This window comes from Crocuta crocuta, unplaced genomic scaffold (genome assembly GCF_008692635.1).
Source record: "Crocuta crocuta isolate KB4526 unplaced genomic scaffold, BGI_CrCroc_1.0 scaffold197, whole genome shotgun sequence".
Taxonomy (NCBI): Eukaryota; Metazoa; Chordata; class Mammalia; order Carnivora; family Hyaenidae; genus Crocuta; species Crocuta crocuta.
This window is the reverse complement of record NW_027532002.1, coordinates 11,785,589-11,803,563: the sequence shown is the minus strand read 5'-3', so window position 1 is coordinate 11,803,563 and position 17,975 is coordinate 11,785,589. Positions and strand designations below refer to the sequence as shown.

Below are 17,975 nucleotides of genomic sequence, written 5' to 3'. Positions count from 1 at the left end.
GCATGAGGAATGAGTTGGGTTTCTTGGCTGGACTTTTGTGTTACCTGTTGCAGTCAGGCATGGTGGGCATAACTGCAGGTCAGGAGTGTATGTTTGTGGGCATGTGTGGGGCTCTATGATTTTGAATGATTCTCTGTTTTTGCTCTTGCTGCTTGCTCTTTCTAATCTACCTGTCATAGCCTTCTTCATTTGGCCAGCTCCTGTTAATTCTTCAGCTACAGGAAGTCAGTCCTGACCCCTTCTGTGCTCCCATAACACTTTGTAAATAGCTCTATTAAAACACTTGCAACTTTAGTTGCTATTATGTATTTATTTTTTTATTAAATATTTTTTAATGTTTATTTTATTTTTGAGAGAGAGATACAGAAAGTGAGTAAGGGAGGACCAGAGAGAGAGGAAGACACAATCTGAAACAGGCTTCAGGCTGTGAGCTGTCAGCACAGAGCCCAACATGGGGCTTGAACTCACAGACCATAAGATCATGACCTGAGCCAATGTCTGACACCTAACTGACTGAGCCATCCAGGCACCCTGCTATTAGTTATTTATATATGCCTCCATAAACAGACTGTATGCTTCCCAGGGGACAGGGCTGGTCATATTTACCTTTGTCCCCTTTGTGCTTAGCACAGTGCTTAGACCATGGTGCATGAAAGATATCTGTTTGTTGAACTATACTCTGCATACTTGGGAAGAGGTGTGGTTTAAAGAGGAAGGGGAAAGAAGAGTAGAGAAAGAATGAGGTGGAGATGTGTCGAGGAAAAGATGAAAATGAGCTAGGTACTGTGGGGCAGATGATGAATCACCGTAATATTCTCACTAACACAGAAGACAAGGCCATCTATTTGGAATCTAAGTAGGGGTTATTGGGAGAAAGGAGAAAGTCTAAAGTAGCCACTGTGGAGCGTTGGCTTGGGGGGTTAGAGAAAATGAATAATAGGTGGACCAGATCTACATGGATGGCATTTTGTGGCCTGAGAAAGAAGCAGGGAAATCTTTGCTTACAGATGGGTATAGGAGTAGTAGATAAAACAAGAATAATGAGACACAGTATGACCAGGGAATCACAGAATCATGTTAAAAACGTGACAGCTATTAAAAAAAAAAAAGAGGTCTTTTAATTCACTGGCATAGCTCAGGCAATTGAGGTCTTAAGGGAGGTGTCCCAGGGTCACATGGCTAGCTTGTAGCAGACCAGGGACTAATGATGATGGTATGTCAGAGTTTGACTGTGGGCAGTACAAATGGACTTTGGCTTGGTTGAGCAAAAAAGAACACAGTGGATGCGGGCAACTTTTAGAATCAAAGGAAACGCTGAAGAAACAGGCTCACAAAGTTAGGGAACAGTTTGCTCTCTGAAGATTCAGTTTGCAGGAACAAATACAACTCTTCAGGGTTCTGTTGTGGAGTGAATGATCCAACTATTTCCCTGTCTTTGTTTTTGTCCACTCAAAATACAAATTCTTGGGAGATAAGAGCAGACTGACCAAGTTTTAAAGGACAACTTGATAGGGGGTCTCACCAAGACTAACTACAACATGAGAGAGATAAGTTTCTCCAAAATGGTGCTACTCTAGATGGATGTAGAGATGTGAAAGTAACAGATATCCTCTCCACCACAGTGATGACAATACAATATAGTGTAGTAGATAAGGTCAGGGACTCTGAGGCCAGACTTCGTATTCTTTCTTAAGGATTTTGGGCAAAATACCTAAAAACTATGTCCCAATTTCTCCATCTGTGAAATGGGTATGTATAAGAGAATTTGCCCATAGAGTTGTTGAGATGATTAAATGAATTAGTATATGTGAAGTGTACAGAGCCCACCAAGTGGTAACCTAAGGGTTAGCTCTTATAGCTATTTTATGCAAATGCACGTTCTTTCCACCCCACTATGTAGTAGCCATAGGGGGAAGATCATGAAGTCTGCTTCAACTGCCATTGACTTTCCGCCTCCTTATTCTCATGTTGGTTTTTAGCAATTATCTACTTTCCTTCATCCCTCAGTCATCTTCAGGCTGGCTGGTGCAATCTAAAGTCTAACTTTTGGCTAATGATAGTATCTCTATTCTGTATCCTTGTAGCAAAGACTGTCCTTTGGGCAAATTCAGTCTAGAGGTGTTATGGGAAAACATATAGATCTTAGAGTTTGAAGGCCTAAGTTCTAATCCTGGCCCTGGCACTTGTTTTTATTCATTAATTTGGGCAAATTAGTTTACATTTCTGGGGTTTGTTTTCCTCATCTCTAAAATGAGTATAGTATTGCTCTTCTCATAAGGTTGTTGTGAGATTTAAATGGCGTGATGTGTAAGAGAGGCATGTAAACTGTAAAGCCATATACAAATAATAGGTGTTCTAATCCTGGTCATGACAGATACTCTCAGGTTGAAGACTATCCTTCCATAATGAGGTTGTTCCCATAGGAGAAGCCAGTTTTGAACAGGTAGGGTAGATTGCAGATGATTAGTGCATACCAACTGGATACACTTCAGGAGACTGGTATTTTTGATGGTCTCTGTAGGGGAGAAAAGGAGAAAGGTCCTGTTGGTCAGAATGTGCTCACCATTAGGGTCATTAAACCCAATTAATAAGCAGCAGTCCGGAATTGCCCCCTGGCTAGATAAATAGAACCAAGTGATGGTGACTGTTTCCTGTGCACTGTGATATCACACAAGAATAACATTAGAATTTCAATTAGAATATCATAAGAATGTCACTATAACGCATTTGAATCAGGATTATGAGCAATTTGGTTAATGATAAAATTCTGCTTTTGGGTTGAATGCAGTTTTTTAAAATATTTATTTCTGACACAGAGAGAGAGACAGTGTGAGTAGGGGAGGGTCAGAGAGAGAGGGAGACATAGAATCTGAAACAGGCTCCAGGCCCTGAGCTGGCTGTCAGCACAGAGCCCAGCGCGGGGCTCGAACCCACGAACTGTGAGATCATGACCTGAGCTGAAGTCGGACACTTAACCGAGTGAGTCACCCAGGCGCCCCAGAATGCAGTTTTGATACATTTCCTTACTTGTCAAGGAGGGGATTAGATGGGGATTGTACGTCCTTGGGCAAATCATTTCTCCACTAGGAATCTGTTTCCTAATCTATAGAGGGGGGAGCTGAATGATCTATATGCTGTTTTGATTTCTGAATCCCTTCCTTATTCCCTTTGAGTTATTTATCATAACTTTTGATTATTTCATTTGTTTTACTCTATTTAATTCTTTGGATTATTGTACTCACTTGAATGTAAGTTCTGTGGAGGTAAAGACCATGAATGTTTTGTCCACTGTTCTTCTAGCTAATTCTTGGTACATAGTTGATGCTCAGTAATGATTTCATGGATAATGAGTATAATTCCTTGTTTCAGTTAGGAGGAGGTTGGTGGGTTTAAACTTTATTTTTATGTACATGGTCTTGATACTTTCTGACATACATGGTACTGTTTAGTAGTGATATTAACTTGATATTTAAAAAAAATACCCAGCCTTGAGTACAAAAGGACACACCATGATTCTCTGGTGCATTGGTACATTTGTATAAGGTATATTTTAAAGATAAAGAGGTTAAAATATACATGTCTTGGCCTGGGTTCACTTCACTGAGCACACGTGTGTCAGTGGCTTCTGCACCTTCCCTCAGCCACTGATATTTCAAGGACATTACTTACATCCTGCCTTTATGTCTTGTGTGAGCACTTGAGTTTGCACCATTGTTTTGTCTGTAAAAGGGAAAATGAAGCATAAATACATTGACTTTGACCTTGAGATCATCAATTAGACTTAAACAGGTTTACAAAAGAAGCTTTTAGTTTCGTAAAGATATTAAAATTGCTTAAAGCACTAAAACAGCAGAGGCCCAGACCAATTACATCTCATTTTATGAGCCCTGGCAAGGAAATATATTTGATTCTTGTTGTTTGTCCTCACAGAGTCCTTCATAAATTAAGACCAATCAGTCATAGGAACATGAAATTCCATTTATATTCTCAAATGACTAATGGCTTGGCTTTTGGTCTTTTAGTTCAAGTTCTGATGAAACAGAGTAGTAGCTATGTATAATTAGCAAATGGACCCTGTCAGGTTTGATCACGTGTGTGTCTACAAGGGCTGAACTTGAGCCCCAGCCACCACTTAATTTTTTTAAAGGAGCTAATGATAAACATGGCCATCATAGGAAAGAGACTGAAAGACTGCCCCCAACTTCCTAAGATCTACCTCCAAACCAGCAGCTTAAGAGTCTTGATTCAGAGTGACTGCTGTAGGACTTTGCCAGCCTATAGTTTGAGGGTATCCTTTTTCATAGGAGGAAGAACTCTTTGATGCTCTCTCTGATGTCTTGAAATGTATATCCTTTTCAATGCACCCTTATTCCAATGTCAACATTTACGTAATTGGTTTCTTAATAGAACTGTGTAGGTTGATTCCAAACCTAGAATATTCCAGACTGAAAAACAGGAACTATGGGGTAAGATGGAAAGACAAGTGGGGTGGAGGGCCAGCCATGTAAGGTTAACATTAGAAAATAATCTTCTAGTAGTAAACTTACTTCTTTGTTGCTAAGTATTCAAAGCAGTAGAACTGCCTTTTTTTTGGTTAAATACACTCCGTAATAACAGCTTTCTAAACTGTCACATTCTAGAAACCTTCAATCCCAACTCTATTTCTTCAGCTTTCTCCCAGCAGGAAACTTCCTTTAGGGTGGAAACAGAAAGCTCTTGGCTCACAAGGCTGCAAACTGAGTAAGCAGAGCTGTTCAGTGATGGGTAGTTAGAGAAGAGGTTAAAAACATTCCTTTTTGGACTTTATAACCCAGTATCTGCAACTTGTAGATTCTAGATACTCTTTTTTCACTTGCTTGTGAGAGATAGTTCAAGCTAATTTGTCATATTTATGGAACACCTTCTAGGCATATAACAGTTTGTGGAGAGGGAGATGATACAAGGAACTAGCTCTAGAAATGATCAGTATGGTTGAGTGAAAGCAATATCTAAGCCTGTTAACAATGGATAGTCATTGGGGGTTTTCCAGCAACAGAGGGCGTGATTAGATCTGCATTTCAGAAAGGTCACCCGGGAATAGAGGTGAGCACAGAAGCATGATGATTATGTCAGAGGCAAGAATAAATGGTGATTTGGGTTAATACAGCAGCAGAAGGGATTAGCCTGACCAGAAGTGGAACAGCCTGATTAGACATTTTGGGGATAGACTCAACAGATGTGATGATTCTCTGAAAGTGAAAATAAAAGAGAGGGAGAGTTGCTGGAGTTTTCTAGCCAAATCATACTCTAAGATGATAGAGAAAGTAGAGTCAGTTTGGGGGGGTGTGGATTTTGATTTTGATGTGACAATGAGACATCTAGGCAATGCCCACCAGGCAGGTGGAAATAACTATCTAGAGCACAGCAGAAAGTTGAGGGTGGGAGAGAAAGATTTAAGCATCACCAGGGCAAAGGTAGATCAATGAAATAGCCATATTCAAAACTATTATCATCAGAGTGTCTTCCCAAGATGGTGGCTATGCTCAAATTCCCACCCCACCCCATTACCAGCTATTGTTCTGAAAAAGAGTAAATTTCCACCCCCCCCTCCTATTACCAGCTATAGTTCTGAAAAAGAGTAAATGGAGAAATGGATAAACTAAATCACACAAGCTAGGGGTGTGATTATTTACCTGTGCACGATGGCAATAGAACTGATGACTTTATCTGCATAGCCCTTGATGGGTGAGGACACTGTAAAGTATATATTACATTGGAACCTGCCCTGGATTAAGATCACATCTGTGGAATAATTGTTTTGTGAAAATACCGATGCTTTGGCTAGAGTTTCCATTCTTGGAGGAGGCTAAGCCATTAGGCAATCAACTGGTGAGAGCCACTTCCCTCCTTCTGGTTTGGGGTTGTGTTGTCCTTCTTACACATGCAAGCAGTGCTGAGATTCAAAGTAGTGTGCACAAGCATTCAGCCTTTGTGTGTTAAAGCATTTCTACATGCATCAACTTCTGAAGGTGAGAATAATGTCAAATTCTAAATAGGTGCAAATCTGCACCACAGTTGAAAGTGAAAATCCTCTCCTAAGTACAGGTGACAAACAACTTACTATTTCTCTCTTGGTCTTAGAATTGAAGTGCATTCAGTGTGTTTTCAAAAGAAAATGAAAAATTGCTTTGGGGTCTGCTACAAGTTTGGGGTCAGCAAACCTGCTTCCTGTGATTCATACAATGCCTACACGCAAAGATCTCTCGTTGCTGCCATCCATTTGAGAGACACCTTAGATGAACATAGAGGATTATGTATCTATCAAGATTATAAGTACTCTGTGGGATTTATATTGCTGCATTGATGATTGATTGATGCCATATAGAATACCACCTAAGGTTCATGAGGTATCTCTAGCTGTATCAAATGAGACCTTTGAGAAGGCTTTCCAGTGAAGGCACTGCCCTACCCCAAAAACCAGCATCTCTATGTATTGTAGAAATTCAAGGAGGGGCACTTCTAATACAAAGACCATCCACTGTTTGCGGGTAACAAAGTCCAAAAACATGGGAAATGGTGCTGTCCATTAGCTTTCATGGAGCATACTGGGTAGATTACTGGAGTTGTCTCTTAAGGCTATGGGTGACTGACTTTGTTCTGGAGATGTGAGACTGAGGAGCAAATATCAGGGCTGTTTCTTCTGAGGGGCCCAGGCAGTGCTGCCCTGCGGGTGGCCTTTCTGAGACCACAAACAGTAGAGAATTTGTGTGACTACCAACCCCTGAAAGCCACAGAGCTTTCTTAAAAGATTAAGGAGGAAACAGGAGACCTGGATCAATCTTTATAGAATAGACCGTCTGATTTAGAAGAGACATCAGAGATCACCATGTTCTAACCTTTTCATTAACCAGAGAGATGAAGTGACTTGTCTGCCACCGTCTAGACAGTGGCAGACCTGGGACTGGAGCCACAAACGTGGCTCCTTTGTAAGCCCGAGGCTGTCCTGCTCCTCTAAACTTGGTTATGGCAGGAAGGTAGAAAGTAACAAGTATAGGATTAAAATCAAGAAATTTGTGTTGGGTTCTAAGCTAGACCTTTGGTACGAAGGTGGACTGTATTTGACTTTGTGAATTGGTACCTCATAGATTCACCAAATGGAGACAAGGAGATTATTTCAGGGGTCCCATTTGCTGACTCTCCCTCAAATCACTTCTTATCCTTGGCATTATAACAAGCCTTTACAAATAGTACTAAACTATGGTGGCAAAACTGTCTGCCAGGGGCCAGAGTATGATGGCCAAAAGAGCTCCCCAGAGGGTGGTGCTGGGGTGGAGGTGGGATAATAGGATCTGCTGAGGGTTGGAAGTGCACAGCTCTTGCTGGAGAACAAGCAGCCAAGTGATTGTTCTGATTCAGTCAGTCATGACCCAACGTTTCCTAACTCTGGGAAATGTTCAGAAAGATTCAGGAAAGAAAAACGGTTTTCCTCTTTCACACTGAGTTTATTTGGAATAGATGGAGAAAGTGCACAATTATAAAAATCAGAGTATTTTAATGTGCTGGGAAGACACCCCAGAATATGCTGGAACATTGTATCAATGCTTTTGTGTTTCTTGTGACTCTAAGTGATCTGCTCTTCCTCTCCAAGCAGGCTCCGTGTTAAGCTGCCCTTTTGCGGTGGCTGAATGCTTGTTTCTAAATGATATATTTTCCTCATGATCCAAGCTGATCATTGCTATGCTTGCATGAAAACACCTGTGCCAAGTTCAAATGCACTATTTACTAAAGCCCATCAATTATCTCCATGGATGCAGCACAGATGCAGACTCTTTTAAAAGCCTAGAGTTTGTGCTGTGCTTGCCACGAGAGAGCTGTCCAGATCTGTGCAGGTGATGATGGCGGGGTGCTAACAACTGTGAGTCAGTTGTGTCATTCTACGGGGGCGGTGGGGGGGAAGGGGTTGGTTGTCAGGAGACAAGGACCTTGTGTTGAATTGTATCTGGACTTTTATGAATTCATACCACTGGAATCCGTAAGAAGTTCTACCATGTTCTAAAAGTCATGTTTTCATTTTGGCCTGAGGCAAGCCCTCAATTGCCCTTATTTTTTAGCTTAGGTTTTGGGACATTTTATGATAATCTTTATTTCAGACTTACTTGGAATTTATAGCAGCAAAGAAGGAAGGAAACTTACAGTCATTGGGTATCTGCCATTTTGCTAGTCCACAGTTGATAAATATAGGGCATACTTTCTACTGCTTTCTTTTAATTGGTCCTTGGCAGACATTGCTAATCTATCACAGCACTTTTTGAACCTAGATAAGCCCTCACAATCTTTTTCAGAGTAACACTCCTGGAAACCACCATCTATTGGTCTGAATTGAACTTAAGATGAAACCTCTTTATTTGTTGCAGTGCTAGGCATTTAGTATTTGTTATTTCATTTTATCCTTGCAACAAAGATTCAAGCAGTCCATATTATTCCACAGAGTGGTGCAAATTGAAGCTAAAATTGTTTAAATAGCTAGCCATTCAACTAGTCTAAATCTAAGTTTCTTAGATATAAATTCTGCGGTGTTTATACTACTCTATACAGATTATTATCTAAAGACATGGTTTATATGACTTCTGGATCAAAACATGTTATCACATACTGATATTTCATAACTTCTGATGAGAGTTTGTTCCACAAGTTCTGATAAAATAGTGATGATAATAATCAACATCTACAATAGCATTTGGGACTTTGGGAACAGGCAATTGCAGCATAAATCAAATACAACACAGTCTCTTGTTCCTTAGCTAGTCTGTTCATTCATTCTACAAATATTTACCAAGTACTTCACACTGAGGCTAAGGCATTAGGCTGGGCATTAGGTAGACAGTGGTGAACTAAATAGACATGTACTTTCATAGAATTTAAAGACTAATGAGACAGACTGACATTAAACAAATAAACCCAAATAAATATACAATAGATTTTTTTTTTAAATTTTAGAGAGAGAGAGAGAGAGACAGTGTGCGCAAGTCAGAAGAGAGAGAGGGAGAATCGTCAGCAGCCCAGGGTTCAGTCCTAGACCCTGGGATCATGACCTGAGCTGAAATCAAGAGTCAGACGCTCAACCAACTGAGCCACCAGGTACCCCAACCCAAATAAATAAATTATTACAAACTGTGCTACATTCCAAGAAGGAAAGGAACAGAGACCTCTGAAGGAACATAACAAAGAGAAACTTCAATTTCATGGGATGATCGGTAAGTACATCTCCAAGGCAAAGGCATTTAAGCTGATCACTAAGGGACCAGTAGGAAGTAGCAAGGAGGAAAACTGGGGACAATCATTTAGGAAGAGGGAACAGTATGTCGGAAGGCCCTGAGTTGGCAAAGAGTTTGGTTTGATCCAAAGGATCCTCTTTGGCTCTCTGGGAATCTTGTCCTCACTTTGCTAGTCCTGGTACGGAGAAAGTGACAAATCTACTAAGCGGTATTTTCTTTCTTTTCTTTTTTTTTTTAATACTTTATTGTCAAGTTGGTTTCCATATAACACCCAGTGCTCATCCCCACAAGTGCCCTCCTCCATGCCCATCACCCCCCTTCCCCTCTCCCCACCCCATCTGCCCTCAGTTTGTTCTCAGCATTCAAGAGTCTCTCATGGTTTGCCTCCCTCCCTCTCCCCAACTATTTCCTTCTCCTCCCCCATGGTCCTCTGTTAAGTTCCTCCTAATCCTCCTATACGTGCAAACATATGGTATCTGTCCTTCTCTGCCTGACTTATTTCTCTCAGCATAACACTACTAAGGGATATTTTCACAGACGTTGGCAAATAGCAGCAAAGATGGCTGTGTTTAGAAAACACACGTGACTTTACAAAATATAACAAACACTAAGAGCCTGCAGGGCTATTCTGTAGAGTGACTTCTCAGTAATAGGGTCAGGTAACCCCAAAGTAGGGAAGACATCTTGAGCCAAACTGCATTCCCCACTTTATCCCTTTGCAAAGGACGGGGCCCTCCCCTCCAGCTTTGTAGGAGTTGATCTTATATAGTGGTGCAACAAAAAGGCAGAGAGAAAAAGTAACCTTGACTGTCCCCAGCCTCAGCTCTCTGTTCACTCTACTTATCATACTGAATTGATCAAGCAAACCAACCCTCTCTAGCCCTCCAGCTTGAAGGCCAAGGGGTCTGAATGGTGCCCGGATTAACAGAGAGGAAAGCCAGGCAGTTAACCAATGTTATTTTTTGGGTGCAGGTGCTACTAATAGACCAGCTCTTGAGTAAATGAGTTGAAAGGGAAAAACATAGGAAATATGCTAGACATTTGCAAAAACGTAAAGGACAGCATAATTTTGAAAAAGACTCATAACATTAAACATAATGAAAGCACAGGGAGCAACTAGGTGTCATCCCACAGGCAATTAAATAAGAGATCAATAAATAATAAATAATTTATTTAAGTCATTACATAAGAGACAAATAATAATTGACAAAACCAGAGATATAGATACAAAGTGAACCTTCAGCGCTAAGAAAATAATTTAGGGAAGAGTGCATTTTGTAAAACTATGGCACGATATCACAACCAGATTTTGACATTGGTATAATCTACGATCTCACTCAGATTTCTCCAGTTTTACCTGTGATAATATGGGTTTAAGGGCTCTGGGACCAACACACGAAAATGAGGCTAACTTACCTGGACTGCTTCCAGAACTAACTACTTCCACTAAACTGATTATCAAACAGTCCTGTCAATATATCCATTCATGACTGTGTAAGTGCTTAGGAAATTGCTGGCTTGGAGAAGGCACTTCACGAATGCCTGCTCAGTCTCAACCTGAAATTCCTCCTTGGGCAGGCATGAAACATGTACATGATAAATAGCGGTCAACAAGAATGCCCCAGGCCTTAAAACTGTACACATTGTCCAAAACACTGTGAAATCACTGTGTTCTATTCAAGGTTCAAAGCATAACATGGGGTGGAAAACAGAAGGCAGCATAATTTTGTCTTTCCCCAGAGATATAATGGGCTGTTTATTGTGGCCCAAAGCAGGATATAAACACTGATCTAAGAATAATTGCCCTCATCTTTGCATGGTATTAAATAATTGTAATCAAAGGGCACCACAAGGACAGAGTGGTCAGTGGCTTAGTTATACTGTACAAATATGGTTACGCGGCAACTTGAGAAACAATATACAGGTATTAGGAGATGAGCTCTTTACACTGCTCTGTTATGGTCAGCCAAGAAGAGGGATGGAAATTTAATGTTTGAAAATGGCCTTTATTCAGGTACCCAGTATGACTTGTTCTGAACATTGAAAGGAAGAAAACATTGAAAAAAAATTCTAACACAGGAAATCACCAATATGCTTTGGAGCTCATGGATTCTGGATACAGGGAGGCAGTGTTAGAAACCAAGCTCTTGATTTATGTTCTTAGGAGTTGAATCATGAGTTTCCAGGGTGTACCTCTGTTTCGTATGAGGTGCATACTGACTTTGTGCTCTTTTCACAGGTTTGGATCTGTGGTTGGTCAAAAACCGAACCAAATTAAACACAAAGCCTTTTAAGGAACAATTTATTTTATCTTTCTAAAGCAATATTTCCAACCCTTTTAATTCATGCTTTCTTGTAATAATCTTTAAAAAAACTCATTTCCTCCTGAATCCATCTAAATCTTTTAAAAATTTTAAAAATTTTAAAAAATGGTTTTAATTTTTTAAAATTAAAATAATTTTTAGTGTTCATTTTGGAGAGAGAGAGAGAGACCGTACATGAGTAGGGGAAGGGCAGAGATAGGGGGAGACACAGAATCCGAAGCGGGCTCCAGGCTCTGAGCTGTCAGCATGGAGCCCAGTGTGGGGCTCAAACTCACTAACTGCAAGATCATGGTCTGAACTGAAGTTGGACGCTTAACTGACTGAACGACCTCCCCATTTCTACCTTTCTCCATGAGCCAAGAAGCTTATGATTGTTATTTGTTTTATAAAAAGAAGTATACTTTGAAAATTTTTACACAAAAATTACATTATAATACTGCATGTGCTATTTGGCCCAGTTCTAAAGATTATGATTAGGCTGTCGAGTTTTGGGTTTTGTTATAGCTTATTGAGCACAGCAGAAGCAGTCTACTCCATTGGAAACTTAAGATACTTCGCTGCTTTCCTTGTCTGGCTGAGCTGAAAGGTGATATTTCAACTCATGTCATCGCAGAACTTTTCCCATGAGTCATTCTCTGATCAAGGAGCAGCACCCAGACAGCGAAGTTTAATATAACATCTCACTGTGGCCATTATTCTGATGTCAAGGAAAACATGACTACAATATAAGGTACAACTGTTTTTATTCATCTCCATAAATATTCTCTCTGGGTGGTACTCACACAGAACAAAAACTGCAACATCAGCTTCAGTTCTGAGGTCCATGCAGGTAGAGTCCAAGAGGATCAGCGTTGGAAGCAGACTTATAAATCATCTAGTTAAGTCTCCTCATTTGACTGCTGAGGAAACCAAGGTAAAGATAAAATTAGAAACCATGTTTGTTTAAAAATACTTCCACTATATCAGGGACTTCCATGTATATTTTTGATGCTTCAATTTGTTTAATAAATAGACAAGATATTTAAAAAATAATTTTTTTAATGTTTATTTTTGAGAGAGAGACAGAGAGAGAGGCAGAGCATGAGTGGAGGAGAGGCAGAGAGAGAGGAAGGCTTCAGGCCCTGCCCTGTCAGCACAGAGCACAGTGGAGTCTCAAGCCCATGAACTTAGAGATCATGACCTGAGCTGAAGTTGGATGCTTAACCGACCGAGCCACTCAGGCACCCCAATAAATAAACAAGATTTAAATAAATATATAAAATTTCAAAACATGAAAATTTTCAAAATGTAAATGTGCTTTCACAGGAACTCTGTGAGGTAGATACTATCATTACCCTCATTTTAAAGAGGAGAAAATGAGGCCTGTGTGGTTTTGTGACTTGTCTAAGATTCAGCTCTCTAGGAAGTGAGAAAGCTGAGACTGAATTCAGGTTTTTCATTCCCAAAACCATACTCTTTCTACCTTACTGTATAGTTACAGAAAAATCAAGCAGATTGTTGCAGGCATCTTTGAACACGTGTGTGTTTTCATTGACAAACTAGTTTCTTTTGGAAAAGAAGCAAGCAACTCTTCAACACGACTTTGTTCGCACTTCCATCTCACTGTCCCAACAAACTGCAAAGTCGCAATAGAATCATGCTGTTAAATAGTTTGAAATCCAGAGCTGACACTTACTTTTTTTTCCTTTTACTGTTTTTTATTTATTTTTTGAGAGAGAGAGAGACAGCATGAGCAGGGGAGGGTCAGAGAGAGGGAGACACAGAATCCGAAGCAGGCTCCAGGACGCTTAACCGACTGAGCCACCTAGGCACCCTGTGAGCTGACACTTACTAACTGCGATTTTGGGCAAGTTCTTTAAGCCTCAGTCTTCTCATTGGACAAAGTGGAATGTTAATGTGTACTGCACAGGATTGTTAGAAGGATAAATGAGATGATAAGTTTCTTTCTTTTTTCTTTCTGAGAGAGAGTGAGAGAGTGCATGCACATGTGAGCAAGTGAGGGGTCGGTGGTGGGGGCTGAGGAGAGGTGCAGAGGGAGAGGGAGAGAGAATTTTTTTTTTTTTTTTACAAATAGTTTGTTGTCAAATTAGTTTCCATTTAACACCCAGTGCTCATCCCCACAAGTGCCCTCCTCCATGCCCATCGCCCCCCTCCCCCCAACTCCCATCAGTCCTGAGTTTGTTCTCAGCATTCACGAGTCTCTCATGGTTTGCCTCTCTGAGAGGGAGAGAGAATCCTAAGCAGGCTCCACACTTGAGGCGGTCTGCAGGGCTGCATCTCACAACCGTGAGATCATGACTTGAGCAGAAATTAAGAGTCAGACACTTAACTGACTGAGCTGCCCAGGTTCCCTGAGATGAGGAGTTTAAAGGCTTAGCCCAGTGCCTGCCATGTAGTAGAGCTCAACAAATGGAACTTATTTCTGGTGTGCAGGGGAGAGAGGGAAAGGGGGAATGGGAGGTTGTAGGCGGGAATTGTGCTTTGGGGCAAACTTTTTCTTGAGGCTATGAATTCTTTGTTACTAAGTCTACTGATAAAGGGATCCAAAGGCAACATCATAAGAATGTAAATAGGATTTGTATCCATTAAATCAGCAGAAGAAAAGTTGATCTATCCACTAAAAGGCAAGAAAGAAAGTATGGTAAATGGAAAATATAAAGAAAGTATATTAAAGAAAATGTGGAACATGGAAACCATGATGTAAGATGGGAGAAATAAATCGTAATAGGATGGTAGTTAAATACAGTGGATGAAACTCACGACGGTAGGCTGAAAAATAGCCCCTCTGAAGATATCTATATCCTAATCTCTGGAACCTGAGAGTGTTACATTGTCTAAAAAAATTTTTGTTTTTTTAGTTTTGCGGATATGATTAAGTTAATGGTTTTCAGATGGGGAGATTATCCTGGTGGGCTCTAAATGCAGTTATATGTGCCCTTATACAAGGGAGGTAGAGGAAGATTTGATGCAGACAGAAGGGGAAAGGCAATGTGACACGGAGGCAGAGTTTGGACTGGTGTGGTTATACGCCAAGGACTGCCAGCAGCCACCAGAAACCGGAAAAGGCAAGAAACAGATTCTCTGTTGGAGGTTCTAGAGAGAGTATGGTCCTGCAACATTTTGATTTTGGTTCGATGAAATTGATTTCAGACTTCTAGCCTCCTGAGCTGTGAGAGAATAAATTACCAATGTGTTAAACCACCAAATCTTTGGTAATTTGTTCTAGCAACCATGGGCAACTAAAATACTCAGAATAGGGGCACCTGGGTGGCTCAGTTGGTTAAGCATCCAACTTCCACTCAGGTAATGATCTCACTGTGAGTTTGAACCCCACATTGGGCTCTCTACTGTCAGCATGGAGCCCCCTTCGGATCCTCTGTCCCTCTCTCTCTCTATCCCTCCCCTGCATTCTCTCCCTCAAAAATAAGTAAACCTTTAAAAAAAAGCTTTAAAAATTACTCAATAATGAAAATAAAGAGTACCATAAAATTCCCAAAAAAGTCTTTCAAATGTTGAGAGTATACCAGGCTTAATAAAATACAAAGAATCAATATTATGCAGCCTATGTTTGTTAAACAATAGTAATAGAAACTAGTAACACTTACATGGCTGAAAATATTTCCTTTATCTGGAAACCTATGACCAAATAACCTTTGGGTTAAAAATGAGTGGTAAGAAAAATTACAGAATAGTTAGAACTGGAATGCAATAGAAATACTATAGATTAGCTTTTGTAGAACATGGCTAAATAAGTACTTACAGAGAAATCTATAGGCCTAAATATTTTTACCGGGAAGAAAACATAATCTTATAATTCAATTCAAGAATTTTTTTAAGTAAACCAAAAACACAAGAAGCAATCAAGGGCAAAAACAAAACAAAATTAAAAGAAACCAATGAGTAAGAGAACAACAACAAAAATAAAAACAGAGAAGTTCAACACAATAAAAAGCTCTTTATTTGGAAGAATTAGTAAGTAAATGAATATGGTAACTTTGATCAAAGAAATCAGAAAATGATTAAAGTTGAGATGCAGAATGTATAAAGAAAAATAACTATAGACAGAACGAGAGTAGACAATAATAAAAGAATTATAGACAACAAAATCAATGAGGAGAGTATGGATCATTTAATAAATCATGTTAGGAAACTTGACTTACTATATGGAAAAAATAAAACTGGATCTCTTCTAATATGGTGTATTTGGACTCCATATTTTCTTTTTTTAAAATATTTTTTAAATTTATTATTTCTAGGAGAGCGAGAGAGAGACAGCGTGAGCAGGGGAGGGTCAGAGAGAGAGTGAGTCACAGACTGAAACAGGCTCCAGGCTCTGAGCTGGCAGTCAGCACAGAGCCCGACGCGGGGCTCGAACCCACGAACCGCGAGATCATGACCTAAGCGAAAGTCGGACACTTAACCGACTAAGCCACCCAGGTGCCCCTGGACTCTATATTCTTAACTTCTTATAAAGGTAAAAGTGTGAAGATACTAGAGATTATATTTTTATAACCTAGGAATGAAAGAAGGACTTCTTAAACCGCAGAAGGTGATCCATAAGGCAAAATCTCCAGATTTTTGATTCTATTAAAAAATACAGATTTCTGTCCTAAGGAAGACACAATGGACAATATTAACAAATGACAGATTTGGAGAAGATATTTGCAATGTCTAAAACTGGCAAGAAACTAGTATCTGAAATAAACAATTTAGTGAATTAACAAGAAAAAACGTAATAGAAAATGGAAAAATAGGCAGTTTATAAACATGCAGTCACAGAAGATGTACTACACATGGCTGAAATGCTTATAAGAAGATGCTCAAACTTTTTAGTATTTAGGGAAGTGAAAATGAAGTGCAATGAGGTACGGTTTTACTTGTATCAGGTTGGCAATAACTAGAAATTTGGATAACATTAAACATAGATAGGAATGTGGAATCCTTGTATGCTGCCTGGTGGTTGTACAGACCAGTAGAGGTATTCTGCAATGTAATCTGGCATCAGCCAAGTTAAGTACATGTATCTTCTATGACCCAGCAGTACTGTTTTTGATTACATACTGTTCTACAGAAAATCTCACACAGATCCCTAAGAGGATGAGGATGGTCATTGCAGCCTTGTTTATAGTGGCAAGGAGTGGTAGGTAACCTCGATGGCTCTCACTGGGGTAATGGGCAAGGTAAATGTGGTTGATGCATGCAGTATCTGAATGATGCACAGAGTAGATATACGTTCAGAAATATGGAGAGGCTTTCTTACCTAAAATGCTCTTAATTATTCTTCTCACTGCTGGTTACTTCTCATGGTTCAGTCTGAGTCTTATCTCCTCAGAGAGGCCTCCTGTGGTGGATTAAAAATAGTCACAAATTCTCTGCTTCTCCTTACATTGAGAAAGGATATCCACTCCCCTCCCTTTGAATCTGGACTGGCCTTAGTGGCATGCTCACTTAATGGATTGCGGTAAAAGTGATGTTATGACAGTCTAGGTCCAGCTGTTAAGAGGACTGGCAGATTCTGCCTTGTCATCTTGGAGCCCTGAGCTACCATCTAGAAGTTCAGCTACTCTGGGACACCATGCTGTGAGGAAGCCTAAACCACATGGATATAGTGAAAGTGCCCCAGTCCCCCGTCTCAGAAGAACTCCCAGCCACCAGCTCACAAGAACAGCTAGCCTTAGGAGTGACCACATTCAAGGTCCAGCCCAGGCAGGTTTTCAGAGGACTCTAGCCCAGCTGCTATCTGACTGCAAAAACACGAAAGACCCCAAACAAGAAGAGCTTAGCTGAGCCTCATCAACCCCAACAGCCGTGTAATATAATAATAAATTCTTTTAAGACATTAACTTTGGGGTGGTTTGTTATGCAGTGATAGGTAACTGGAATACTTTCCACAGACACTTTATTTATTAAAAAATTTTTTTAATAACATTTATTCATTTTTGAGAGACAGAGGGTGAGTGGGTGAGGGGCAGAGGGAGAGAGAGATGCAGAATCTAAGGCAGGCTCCAGGCTCTGAGCTGTCAGCACAGAGCCCTACGCCAGTCTTGAACTCAGGAGCTGTGAGATCATGACCTGAGTGAAAGTCAGTTGCCCAACCGACTGAGTCACCCAGGCACCCCATCCACAGGTACTTTATTTAAATGTATACCCAGCGACTAGCAGAGTGTTCATGTTTGATGTAATATTTCTTTGATAACTGAAAAAGTTTAATTGGCAAAATAGTTTTGAACCTTCTTATCTGATCTTTTTAATCCTGATTTCTGACTCATGTCTACCACATATTCCATGTCAAACACAGAGGGATCACCAGCTGTGTGTATTTTTTATTTTTATTTTCATTTTCACTTATTTATTTAATATAATTTATTGTCAAATTGGCTAACACACAGTATATACA

At 40.1% G+C, this 17,975-nt stretch overlaps 1 long non-coding RNA gene across 2 annotated transcripts in view; it reads left to right on the top strand.

The window, feature by feature from the left end:
* Positions 1-2,012: 2,012 nt before the first annotated feature.
* The window catches only part of LOC144240990 (uncharacterized), a 71,685-nt gene continuing 55,722 nt past the window's right edge, over positions 2,013-17,975 (top strand). For both annotated transcript variants that reach the window (XR_013337928.1, XR_013337929.1), the window contains exons 1-2: positions 2,013-2,979; positions 8,981-9,233. This is a non-coding gene — a long non-coding RNA (uncharacterized LOC144240990). The remainder of the gene's footprint in view (positions 2,980-8,980; positions 9,234-17,975) is intronic.